The sequence below is a fragment of the Stegostoma tigrinum genome, unplaced genomic scaffold (genome assembly GCF_030684315.1).
Source record: "Stegostoma tigrinum isolate sSteTig4 unplaced genomic scaffold, sSteTig4.hap1 scaffold_235, whole genome shotgun sequence".
Classification (NCBI taxonomy): Eukaryota; Metazoa; Chordata; class Chondrichthyes; order Orectolobiformes; family Stegostomatidae; genus Stegostoma; species Stegostoma tigrinum.
Window position 1 is genome coordinate 233,854 of NW_026728169.1, and position 14,194 is coordinate 248,047.

General features: G+C 43.4%; 1 long non-coding RNA gene across 1 annotated transcript; it reads left to right on the forward strand.

The window, feature by feature from the left end:
• Positions 1-386: 386 nt before the first annotated feature.
• Positions 387-13,744, forward strand: LOC132207974 (uncharacterized). Its single transcript, XR_009444057.1, has 3 exons — positions 387-496; positions 1,369-1,499; positions 12,135-13,744. It is a non-coding gene; the product is annotated as an uncharacterized LOC132207974 (long non-coding RNA).
• The last annotated feature ends 450 nt before the right edge of the window (positions 13,745-14,194 follow it).

Consider the following 14,194-nt stretch of genomic DNA (forward strand, 5'->3'; position numbering starts at 1 on the left):
CTCCCATTGCTCGCCCCATCCCCCTTTTATGAAGAAGGGTCGAGGCCCGAAACACCAGCTTTTGTGCCCCTGAGATGCTGCTTGTCCTGCTGTGTCCATCCAGCTCCACAGCTTGTTATCTCACACTCTCCAGCATCCGCAGCTCCCATTGTCTCCCCCTGATTGGTGGAAGAATAACCCCGCCCACCCGCCGCACGAATGACGTGACCAAAAACAAAGCCCAGCGGGTCTCGCAGCTTCTGTGACGGAGTAAATACAGCTGACGTTTCGGGTCCGGGGATTCTCGCTGAGAAATGGGCCCCGCCCTTGTCCTCTGATTGGTTGGAGGAGAAGCATTTCCGGTGCCTTTTCTGTCCCGCCTCTTGCTTGCTATTGGTCGTTAGATGTCAACCGGCATCTTCAGCTATGGAGCATGCGCACAGCTCATTATGACTGTGAGCATGCGCACTGGGAGAGATATCCCGAATGCAATGGTCCTCCCTGAGAGCCACAAGCGGTGAGGACAGGTTAAAGGGGAGGGCAGCTTCGGTGCTGTATTCCAGCAAGAGGGCTGCAGGGTTGCTCAGTTTAGGTCTCAGGTCCCAAACAGGGGTCTTCTGGTGCTGCGTGTAGGTTGCAGAGAGCCTCAGGCTTCTTCCCTGAAACAGGCCGAGACTGTCCTGTGAGAGGGAACGTCCTGTCAGCTTTTACCCTGTCAAGCCACTTCAGAATGTGATTACAGCAATGAGAGGTGTTCTCTTTAGAGCAGAACTCAAATGTGTACTCATTGGTTAGAGGTCTTTCCACTGTGTCCTGTGTTAGCACCCGCGCTGAGTTTTTTAAAAATCATTTTGGTTTGAATCTGAGAGTTGAACGGTGACGTCTGGACTGTGAGCAGTAGTTGTGCTAAAAATACAATACAAAATCAATTATTGGTTTCTGAGGCCAGGCCTGGAAGTTAATTGGAGGTTGTTTATTATTCAAAAACTGTGTAGACTCTTTTGGCCATCAATAAGATTAGCATCTGAGAACTGGTGCCAGCAAGTTTGGGAGGGAATGTGGTCAAACAGAATGACTTTAAAACTGGGCCAAATGCGCATCTTTGACACTGAGCCTCTGTCACAGCAGCTGGCTGCTGGTCTGACCGAGGCTCAGAGAAAGACCACAGAGTGGAGGGAGAGAGCTGAGCAGGGTGGGGCCCTGTGGTTTGGATATTGGGGTTATTCTTCACCCATCACCCCACCACAAAATCCAGCCAGTTGTTTATCTCATTGTTCCCTTCCCCAAATTTGCCCCCTTTGTACCTGCAGCCCCTATCCCACCCCTTGCTTCCCCCAGTATCAGCAAACTTCCAAAGATATTTCTGACATACTCTCTTACTTTTCTCAGAACATTCAACAACTTGAAAACTGGATGAAAATGAGAGACAGAGCAGCCACTGCAGAAGCTTCCAAAATCACTCTGCACGTTCTTGAACTGCTGCAATCTGCGTAGTGAAGTAGCTCCCATGTTGCAATTTGGTAAGGAGTTACAGGATTTTCATCCAGTGGTGATAAGGTTGTGCTGTTTTTTTGTATCAATTATCGTCATTTTGTTCTTATGTTCCACCCTTCAACAGAATGGAAACATAGAAAATAGGAACAGGTGCAGGCCATTGTAGCTTTCGATCCTTCTCCGCTAGTCACTTTGATCATGACTGATCATTCTACTCAGCCTCTTCCCGCTTGAGAGCCAGACCCTTTGATTCCTTAAGCCCCGACAACTATACATATTATCTTCTTCTTGGAAGCATCCAGTGTTCGGCCTTAACTGCTTTCTGTGGCAGCAAATTTCACAGGGTCACCAGTCTCTGTATTTTTTTTTTGATTTCCTCATTTCAATCCTTTACAGCCTAGCCCATGCCCCTAATCTCTGACTCCCTGGTCATTGACAACATCCTTCCTGTATTTACCTAGAATTTTATTGGTTTCTGTGAAATCTTTCCTCATTCTTCTAAACTCCAGTGAATTTCATCCTAACCAATCCATCCTATTCTTATATGGAAGTCTTGCCATCCCAGGAATCTGTCTAATCAACTGCTGTGAACAGCCTCCAGAGCCAGAAGTTCCTTCCTCAGATAAAATTTAGAAATTTACACATACCATTCCAGGTGTGGTCTCACTAAGATCCTGTACAATTTCAGCAAGACATCCCTGCTCCTGTACTCAAATGCTGTCACTCTGCAGGTCAAAATACCATTTGCCTTCTTCACCCCCTGCTCCACCTGCATGCTTCCTGTCAGTGACTTGTGTTTTCCTAGTTTTGTAATCCAACTTGATAATCTCGAACTGAGACACATTTCTCATTTAAATGACTAATTGATTGTATAAATACCTGGGATCCACCATGGACCACAGTACCACACTGGTCACTGGTCGGCATACAAGAAGTGACTGTTACCTTGTGCCAAACAGTTCTGTATCCCTGTGAATACCCAATCTCTCATGCTTTAAATGTACGTGCTAATCTCTTCTGTGGGACCTTTGAATTCCTTCGCAAAGCCGACATAAGCCACATCCACTGCCTTTTCAACTCTAAATGTTGCATTCTTGAAACATTCCGGCAGTTTTGTCCAACATGATTTCCCTTTCGTAAATCCATACTGACTCTAATTCTGTCACTGTTTTCCAGTGTTATTCTAAGGTTCATAGTTCTCAGGCTTCTCCCACATCCCTTCTAAAACAAAGAGATAATATCAGCCTCTCTCCAGTCATCTCACACCCACCCATATTTATAGATGATACGAATATTTCTGCAATTTCCTCCCTTACTTCCCACAACATCCTCAGATACACTAGATCAGGTACTGGAGATTTGTCAACCTTTATATTTTCTGAGACATTTAGCACTTCGTCTCCTGTAATGTGAACTATTTTCAAAATATCAAAAATTATTTGAGTTCTCTAGCCTCCTTCATTACAACTTGTCCATGCCGACCAGGCTTCCCAAACTGAACGAGTCCCACTTGCTTGAGTTGGGTCCATATCCCTCTAAACCTTTCCTATTCATGTACCTGTCCAAATGTCTTTTAAATATTGGAAGTGTACCTGCATCTACCACTTCCTTTGGCAGTTCATTCCACATAGAAACAACCTTCTGTTTGAAACAGCTTCCCCTGGTTTCCCTTCAAATCTTTCTCCTCTCCTGTTTAAAAAATACCTTCTAGTTTTGGACTCCCCGATCCAATGGAGAAGACCCTTGCTGTTCACATTATACCCCTCACGATTTTATAAACCTCTCGAAAGCCACTGCTCAACCTCCTATTTTCCAGTGAAGTCCCAGTCTCTCCTCATAACTCATACCCTCCAGTACTGGTAACCTGTAGACTGTAAGTGCAGCATGAAGCCACCCAGAGTAGAAAGCTAATCCAGCCACGAGAAGCATCACCTAACCTCCACCTCTTTGGCCCTTCGTCAAATAGTCTGGCAATAAGAACTGCCCAGATTCTGACATGAACAGGGAACGTTTCAGTTTGCTTTCTGCAGCCCCCCAGTCTTGAAATTCCCCTCGCAAATGAAAAGGGATCTTCCAGTCACCTTAGGTGTACTCTTCATGATTTTATAAACATATAAATCACCCCTCCATTCTTAGACTGCAGTGGAAAAATGCCTCAACCAATCAAACCTCTCGTTATGATTCTCAACCTCCATTCCTGGCAACTTCCTGCTAAATCTTTGCTGAATCCTCCCCGGGTTGATGATATCCTTCGAAGAACAGGAGATCTGAAGTGGACACACTACTCCAGAAGAGGCCTCACTGATGTTCTGCACAAGTTCAACATAACGTCCCAACTCCTATACTCAAAAGGTCTGAGCAGTGAAGGCAAGCAGGCTAAACACCGACTTCACCACCCTTTCTACATGTGATGCCAACCTCACAGAATTAAGGGCCTGAACCCTGAGGTCTCTCTGTTCGACAACACTAACCCCAAGGCCCTACGTTTAATTGTACAAGTCCTGATCTTGTTTGTTTTACCAAAATGAAATACCTTGCCTTTATCCAAATTAAACACAACCTCCCATTCCTCAGCCTCTTAACCCTATAAATCAAGATCTCTTTGTAAACTTGGACAGCCTACTTCGCTGTCCACTATCCTGCCTATTTTGGTGTCATCTGCAAACTTACTGACCATGTCTCCACTATTCTCATCTAAATCGCTTTTTTTTATATAAAGTCAAACAAAATTGGAGTGAACACTGACCCCTGTGGAACACTTCTGGTAACAGGCCTCCGGTCTGACAAACAACCCTCTACCACCAGTCCCTGTGCCCTGTCACTAAGCCATATTTGTATCCAGTTGACAAGCTCCCCCGAATCCCATACGATCTAACTTTACTGATTAGTCCACCTTGTTGAACCTTGTCAAAAACTTTACTCTTGTCAAAATAAACTACGTCCACCGTTCTGCCATCAATAATTTTCTTTGCTACTTCTCCAAAAAACTCAATCAACTAATCATTCCTTGACTCTCCAAATGCATAAATCCTACATTTGACAATTACCTTCAACTACATGCCCAAAACCGAAGTCAGACTCAGGTCTACAGCTCCCAGGCTTCTCCTGATATTCCTTAAACAAAGGCACAATTTTAGCCACTCTCCAGTCATCTGGCACCTCACTCGTAATTATAGATGATACAAATATTTCTGCAACGTGGCCCCATGTTTTCTCTTTAACTTCCCACAACATGGTTTGATGCACTAGAGCAGGACCTGGAGGTTTAAAGTCAGAGTGTAATACAGCATGGAAACAGGCCCTTCGGCCCAAACTGGTCTGTGCTAACTATGGTGCCCACTCAGCAATTTCTAACTGCCTGCATTTGGTCCATATCCCCCTCTAAACACTTCCATCCATGTACCTGCCAAAATGTGTTTTAAACGTTGCTATTGTACCTGTCTCAACGACTTCCTCTGGCAGCCCATTCCAAATATGCACCACTGTCTGTGTGAAGAAGTTGCCCCTCACGTCCACCTTAAATCTGTACACTCTAGTTTTCCATTCCCCATCCCTGGGAAAAAGACTACGTGCATTCATTCTATCTATGCCATTCATGATTTTATTCACCTCAATAAGTTCAGCCCTCATTCTCCTCCATTGCAAGGAATAAAGTCCAATCCTGGCCAACCTCTCCTCAGAACTCACCTACTATTCCTAGCAACATCCTTGTAACTCCTCTTTGCACATTTTCCAGTTTAACTTTGCCTTTCCTGTAACAGGGTGACCAAAACTGTACACCACACTGCAAGTGTGGCCTCACCAATGACCTGCACATCTTTAACACAACATCCAAACTCTTATATGCAATGCATCGACTGAAGAAGGCCAGCATGCTAAATGCTTTCTGAACCACCCTGTCTACCTGTGATGCTGCTTTGAACCAACTGTGCACTTGTGTTTCTCGGTCTCTCTGTTTCACAATATTCCTCAGAACTTCACCATTTACTGTATAACTCCTACCTTGGCTGAACTTTCCAAAGGCCAACACCTCACACTTAGCTGCGTTGAATTTCATTTGGCAATCCTCAGCCCACTTCCACATCTGATCACAATCCCCCTGTAATTTTTGATACCTCAGCGATACCTCTTAAATTTGCAGGTGATACAAAATTACTAATCATGGCATATACATTCATATCCAGATCATTTATGTAAGGGACAAATAGCAAAGATCCCAGCATCGACCCCCGTGGCACACCATTAGCCACAGGCCTCCAGTCCGAGAACCAACATTCAGCCATCATGCTATGCTTTCTACCATCGACCCAATTTCGAATCCCATGAGCTAGCTCTCCCTGGATCCCACACAACCGAACCTTCATGACTAGGCTGCCATAACGTACCTTGTTGAAGGCCTTACTAAAGTCCATATAGACAGCATTCGCTGCCCTAACCTCATCAGTCCTCTTGCTTAACTCCTCAAAAAACTTGAATAGATTTGTCAGACATGATTCCTGTGCATAAATCCATGCTGACTATCCCTCATCAGATCTTGAATATCCCAGCTTTGGTTGATTGACTCCCTGAATATCATCTCCAATACCTTGTCTACCACTGGTTCACTGGCCTGTAGTTCCCTGGCTGGTCTTTGCTACCTTTCTTAACCAATGGGACAACATTAGCCACCCTCCAGTCTTCTGGAATTTAAGTCGTGAGAAAAGATGAAGGGAAAAATCTCTGCAAGGGTCTCTGCAATTTCTTTCCCAGCCTCCCACAGTGTCTAAAGATGGACTTCATCAGATCCAGTGGAATAATCAACCTTAATGTGCTTTAAGGCTGCAAACGCCACCTCGATGGTCCAAAACATACCCACTTGCTTCCCTTGTTTCCTTAGCATCCATGATTCTCTGCTTAGTAAATACTGAGGAGAAATATTCATTGAAAATCTCCCCCATCTCCATGAACAGTTTTCAAACCAAAATATTTCCACCCCTGACTTGTCCCCCGTCAATTTCTTTCTCAACAGTGAAAACTGATGAAATATATTCCTTTCAAATCTCTCTCCTCTCCTGATGCTCAACACAGAGTTAATCTCTTTCATCTTTATGGAGCCCTGCTTGCTCTTTCGGTGCTCACTTGCTTTTAATGCACTTGTAGAAACTCTTTGAATTATTCTTAAGCTTATCAACCAAGGCAGTTTCATGTTTCCTTTTTGCCATCCTGATCTCCTGTTTAAGAATGCCCCTAACACTGTTTACACTTTCAAGAGATTCATTTGAGCCAAGTTTTTTTTATATATCTACTAATTCATATATTTTTTTATTCTTGACTAAAACCCGAGTATCTTTTTTCACCATTGTTCTCTAATCCAACCAACCTTACCTTTCACTCTTTCAGAGACATAATGACTCTGAATTGTCACCTTTTTGAAAGCCCTCCCCGCACTTATCAGACATCCTTATACCTGCCGTCTACTCATGTCAACTTTTGAAAGTTATAAAAACAGAAGCTGCTGGAAAAGCTTAGCAGGTCTGGCAGCATCTGTGACGGACAAATCAGAGTTAATGTTGCGGGTCTGTTAATCCTTCTTCAGAAGTGTTGAAAGTTCTTTTCTTATAGCATTAAAATTTGCCTTACTCCAATTAAAGCTTTTACTTTTTCTGGAAGGCATATCCTGTTCCAAAATTGTTTTAAAACTGATAGTAATTCTGTCACAAGACTCAAAGTTTCCCTGTACTGTCACTTCAGTCACTTGCTATGCCTTATTTTTTTTCCCATAGGAACATCGATTTATTGATAAAGAAAAATTTCTTGATCGCATTTCAGAAAATACTCCCCATCTAAACCTTTAACACAATGGCAGTCCCAGTAAATGTTTGGAAACTGAAAATCACCAACTATTATAACCTTGTTATTCTTACACATATCTGAGATCCCTCTGCATATTTGTTCCTCAGTTTCCCTCTGACTATTCGGACACCTATGGTACAATCCAATTAGATGATTGTTCCTTTCTTATTTCTTATTTCTAATTTCAACATATGTTTTCATGGGATGATTTTTCAGAAACATCTCTTCTAGTGATAGCAGCAATGTTTTCCTTATTTTTAAAAAAAATCCCTGCGATTGGCCCATATTCGCTCCAAACCATTCAAATTCATGTCCTTATCTGAATGTTTTTCAAACATCGTTACTACCCACATCCATCACTTCCTCTGGCAGTTCGTTCCACACACTGAGCACTCTATATAAAACAAAAAAATGCCCGTCATGTCTTTTTTAAAATCTTTCTCCTGTCATTTTAAAAATATGCCCCTGGTTTTGAAATCCCCAACCTGAGGGAAACGACCTTTGCTATTCTTTATCTGTGTCTCTCATTATTTTTTTTAAACCTACATAAGGTCATCCCTCAACCTCTTACCTTCCCGTGAAAGAAGTTCCCGCCAATCTAGCGTATGTTTATAACTCAACGCCTTCATTCCTGGCAATATCCTGGTAAGTGTTTTTCCAAACCCAATCCAGTTTAACAATATTCTTCCCACAACAGGATAACCAGAGCAGCACGCAGTCCTCCAGAAGAGGACTCGCCAACATCACTTCCCAACTCCTGTACTCAAAGGACTGAGCAATGAAGACAAGTGTACTAAATGCCTTCCTCACCACCCTGTCTACCTGTGATGCAAATTTCAAAGAAAGATGTACCTGAAACCCGAGGTTTTTTTTTTCTGATTTGCAACACTACCCAGAGCCCAACCGTTAATTGTGCAAGTCCTGCCCTTGTGAAGTATTGCGTTGTGGTAAAACAAACATTTATCCAAATAAAATTCAATCTGCCATTCCTCAGCCCATTGCCCCAATTGATTAAGATCTCTCTGAAATCCAGAAAACCACGAGGCCATCTCCCTTGTTATGACAACAAATAATCATCAATGAAAAGATGTTCTGCTTCATTTGTACAAGGAAGGTGTCAAACCAAATCTCGAATACTGTCTGCAGGTTTTGGTCTTCCGTTCGTTTATTCAAAGTGGCTCAGAGGAGGTTTACAAGATTGAAACCTGGAATCAGTGGGTTGTCTGAGGAAGATGGATTGGGCAGGAAAGAAGGAAAAGGATTTGTCAGGAGCTGCTGATTAAAACAGGAAACTGATGTGAGCCAGGATATAGGGTGTATTGAAGTAGAGTCTGTTTGGGTTCAGCTGAGAAACACCAATGGGCAGAAAATGACCTTAGTGCTGCATATGGACCCCAAGCTGCAGTAATATTGGGGAAGGCATTAGGGTGGAATTGAGAGATACAAGGCATAAAGTTATGGCTTTAATTACAGGTGACTGCAACCTACTTATCAATTGCCCAAATCACACTGTAGCAGTACAGTGCAGGAGGGATCCTTATTGTCTATATGGTACAATTTTATGAATCAACATGTTGAAGAATCAGATGGGTATTGTATGATGAGGATGGAATAATTGACAATTCAGTTGAGTATGGGCCCTTAAGGATGGATGAGTGACCACAATAGGATAGAATTCTTCACAAAGCTGGAGAGTGATCATGGGATGTGCGGGAGTGGAATGTCTTATCGTGGGAGCAGATGCGACGGAGGCGGAGGAATTGGGAATAGGGGTTGGAATTTTTTGCAGGAGGGTGGGTGGGGGGGTGGTGTATTCTAGGTAGCTGTGGGGGTCAGTGTGCTTGAAATGGACATCAGTTACAAGCTGGTTGCCTGAGATGGCGACTGAGAGGTCCAGGAAGGTGAGGGATGTGCTGGAGATGGCCCAGGTGAACTGAAGGTTAGGGTGGAAGGTGTTGGTGAAGTGGATGAACTGTTCGAGCCCTCTGGGGAGCAAGACGCGGCGCTGATACAGTCATCAATGTACCGGAGGAAGAGGTGGGGTTTGGGGCCTGTGTCGGTGTGGAAGAGCGACTGTTCCACGTAACCTACAAAGAGGCAGGCATAGCTGTGGACCATGCGGGTGCCCATGGCCACCCCCTTAGTCTGTAGGAAGTGGGAGGAGTCAAAAGAGAAGTTGTTGAGGGTGAGGACGAGTTCAGCTAGGCAGGTGAGAGTGTTGGTGGAGGGGGACTGGTCGGGCCTGCGGGACAGGAAGAAGCGGAGGGCCTTGAGGCCATCTGCATGCGGAATGCAGGTGGAAAGGGACTGGACGTCCGTGGTGAATATGAGCTGTTGGGGGTCAGGGAATTGGAATTCCTGGAGGAGGTGGAGGGCGTTGGTGGTTTCACGGACGTAGGTGGGGAGTTCCTGGACCAAAGGGGAGAAAATGGAGTCCAGATAGGTGGAGATGAGTTCGGTGAGGCAGGAGCAGGCTGAGACGATGGGTCGACCAGGACAGGCAGGTTTGTGGATTTTGGGAAGGAGATAGAAACGGGCCGTGCTTTCCCTGAAGGATAGCCGTGAGCCAGATGATTTTTTTTTCCTGACGATTGACAACGGTTTCATGATCATCATTAAACTCTTCGTTGAAGATTGGTAGTGAAAGACTGGTCACGAAGAATATGGGCTCTCCTTACAAGCAGAAACAATGAATTTATAATGGGGTGCAAAGTGATGGCAGACCAATTAAATATAACTGAGGTTTTCAAGAAGGAGGATACAAATAATGTCCCAAAATTAAGGGGATCTCAGGGTCTAATAGGAAGGTGGAATCAGTATTAGTAGGAAAATGATATTGGAAAAACTAATGGGATAACAGGCAGATAAATCTCCAGAGACTGATAACCTTCATCTCAAAGTACCTTAGGAAGTGGCTGTAGAAATAATAGATGCACAAGTGGTTATCCTCCAAATTCTATACACCGTCAGTTTTTTATGGATTGGAGGATTGCTAATGTAACCCCAGTATGTAAGAAGGTAGTCAGAAAGAAAACAGGGAATTTGCATAAAATTGTTGGTTGGAAAAATATGTTAGGGTCAGCTATAAAAGATGGAATAACAGAGTCCTTGGAAGATAGTGTCAAGGGCAGACAGAGCCAGAAGAGCCTTTTTCCGTGCTGTAGACTGTGTTGGGCGTGAATTCCCTCCACGCCACTCACCATCCTGACTTGGAAATGTATTGCTACACCTTCAGTACTGCTGGTTCAAAATCCTGAATTCTCTGCCTAACAGCATTGTGTCCACCTACCACTCATGGGCTACTGTGGTTTATGCAGGCAGATCACTGCCACCTTCTCCATGACAACTAAACTCAGCCAGCAATGCCCACAGGGTGTTTTTTTTTAATTATTAAGGCCAAGTGGGAATGTGGAATCGAAGCGTAAATAGATCAGCTTTGACCTTCTTGAGGCTCGAGGGACAGAATGGACAACTCTGATTCCTAATTTGTGTGTTCTCTACTCCGATTTAAAATGCATCATCCCACTAGGAATGATGTTTTCCCTGTAAGTTAGAAGGATGACGGCTGATGTGATTAAATTTTTTCCAATGTTAATTGAAGCTGTTTGGGGTGTAGAGAGGAACTAATCCACTGGGTGAGTGAAGTGGGAATACAAACCCTGAACCCCCTCACCCACAGTAATCAGACAAGACTCGAGTTTCTTTGTCTTGCGGTTTATTCAAACAAAGGAATGAGGAACAAGTGTAGGCCACTCGGCCCCTCGACCCTGCTCTGCGACTCTATAAAATCACTGCTGATCTAATTTCAACCTCAGCTCTATGTGCCTGCATATCTCAGAATATCTTTCATCGTCTTGGTCAGCAAGAATCTGCATCCACTGCCTTTTGACGAAGGGAGTCACAAAGGTTCTCAGCCCTCTGAGAGAAAAGAAATGTTCCTCACTATTTCAAATGGACTCACCCTTACCTTTAAACAATGACCCTCAGTTCTAGATCCTTCCAGAAGAGGGACCACGTTTTCACCATGCATCTGGTCAGGTCCCCTCAGGAACTTTCATGTTCCAATTTAGTCTCCTCTTTCTTTTCTCACCTCCAGAGGACACAGGCGAGCCTGTCTCGATTTTCCTCTAGATTTTCTTTTAAGGCAATCCACTCATTCCAGGTATTAGTCCACTGAATTTGCCCCGAAATGTTTCATAACCTTCTTTAAGTTGGGTGACCAGAACTGAACACAAGTACTCAAAATGCAAATCTCACCAGTGCAAAAGGGGAATTAATTATCGAAAGGAGGACCATGAATTCCGACTTGCTTACAGGAATGCATTTTCAGCAAGCCTCGGTCATTTACACGTATCCAGTTACAGAGTGACACAGGTTATGGTCAGATAGGTGTACGGTTTGTATTGTTACACCGACAGCATTGTTGTGGTCTCACTCAAACCTCCCACTCTGGCTCTGCACAAATAATGATTGGCTCTGCAGCCAGTTCCCACAGCCTGATTTGTCCTGTATTTTTCATCTTCTGTCCTTTCAAAGATATCAAATGATCCAAGTGGAATAGCTCAACAAGACTGACAACATCGTGAAGGAAAAAAAAACAGAATTTCTGTTTCGTGTCTGGTGACCCTTACTCTCAACTTGAGAAAGGGTCACCAGACCTGAAACATTCACTCTGTTTTTTTTCATTCACAGATGTTGTCAGTCCTGCTGAGCTTTTCCAGCAACTTTTATTTTCATTCCTGACTTGCAACACCCCGCAGTTTCTTGTGAGCCAGGTGACAATCCGGCAGCTTTCATTCTACTTTTACTGTATTAAATTTATTTTCCAGGAAATTTGAAAGGGAACATTTACTGACAGGCAGCTCAACTCAAACACGGGATCAAAAACTGCCAGGGACACGTAATTCTCAGGAGCTTTGAACATGGAAGGAACAAGCATCGTTTACAGTGAAGAGAAACCATACATGTGGTCTGTGTGGACAAGCCTTCAGTCAGTTGTCTGGCCTGTCAGTACGTAAATGCAGTCAAAACAGGGTGACAACAATGACATCAAGCAGCACTTGCTTTGTAATATCATAGTGATGGATCTCAGTTTGAGTTAAGCAAGGGCCACTCATCTCCTCTCCTCCCTACATTCTTGGTGCAAACATGGACCAAACAGCTGAATTCCAAATGTGAGAGTGACTATCCACTATCTTAAGGCTCCATTTGACAGAGCATTGTATTAAGGAATCATGACAAAGTTAAGTTCAATAGGAACCAGAGAATATTATTCTTCCATGGATAGCTGGTTTTTAAAAAACATTGTGTCTTCAGACCTCACTGGATTGAAACAAGGTGAGTTTATTCAAACTTGTACCACATACACGCGGAAGAGGTCTATCAGCCGAGCTCGGAGACACTTCCATTTACAGCTACTCAGAAACAGCATATTAAGGCATTTTCACGTCAGAAGGGTTGCATGTAACATTGATATAAAATAAATGTATATGTAAGTTCTTACAACAAAACAGGATGCTGTTCAGTTTCTGACAAAGTTCTGAGTCCTCTAATTTCAACAGGACTGCCACTTCCATACTATCTTCAGAGCTTCTCTACCCCACTATCAGCTCACAGCTGGGCGAGTAATATTTACATGACTGTTATACAGATAGTTTCAGAGCCCTAAGTAACTGTTGATGTTTCGCTGTTATGGACCTTCAGTTAAACTGTCTGAGGCATGTGAATGTGAAAACATCCCATTCATTTATATACTTCTATAAATTAAAATCTTTTGTCTGCATTTGATTCCTGCACAGAGACTTTAATTTATAGAAGTAAACTCTTATCCACCTACACATTGATATGCAGGCACTACCCTGAAGCTTCCTGCCCAGTTAGGAATTCAGTGTAAAGCTTTTGTAACTCCTTTTCTTCTCACACATCGGTCTGCAGACACTGTCTTAAGATTCCTGACTGAATTAAAATCCGAATCAAACTGTTTCAATAGGGTTAGCTGGGGAAGTTTTGTAAAGGTGTGAAACCTCTGAAGCATGTAACTTCTATCGCTGACAAAGGGACCAGGGCACTGACTTTGTTCTAGTCAGACACACTGGCAACTTGAAATCAGAATCTGTCCCGGCCAACAATTCGAAATCGCCTCCTGCCATTAGCAGCTGCTTCACTAGCAATCGATACTATATCCTGGTCTTTTATATTGTTGATGGAATAACTGTTTGGTATCCTGTTTTTGTCTGTTGTAGTAATTGTTTTATGTATCATGTCACTGTAAGTTGTGAAATCGTTTTATGTATCATGTCTTTTGTAAACTATAAAAAGCGGGGACTGTCCGCTGCTCGGGGAGAATTACTTGAGACTGTGCACTCTGTGCTGGGTTGAGTACAGTAATTCTCCACAGCTTGCACTTAGCTGGTTATAAAAGGATTTGTGTTTTTCTAAACAGGCCAGTGTCTTGTTATTGCAGTAAGTCCATGAGGGTCTCCGAAAACGAACTTGACAACATCACAGCTCCGGAACTCAATCCCTCTACCAATAAAACCTAACACACCGTAAGCCGCCTTGACAGCACTATCAACCTGGGTGGCAACTTTCAGGGGTCTATGTAGATGGACACCAAGATCCCTCTGCACATCCACACTACCAATATTTGTTTTCCAATGACCCAGTCTTCTGCCTTCCTATTATTCCTCCCAAAGTGAATCACCTCAAGAGTTTTGAGAAGATTTGTAGCTCAGGTTGAGGTTCTGGATGTGAGTTTGCTCGCTGAGCTGGAAGGTTTGTTTTCAGACATTTCGTCACCATTCTAGGTAACATCATCACTGATGATGTTACCTAGAATGGTGACGAAACGTCTGAAAATGAATCACCTCGCATTTATCCGTATTAAACT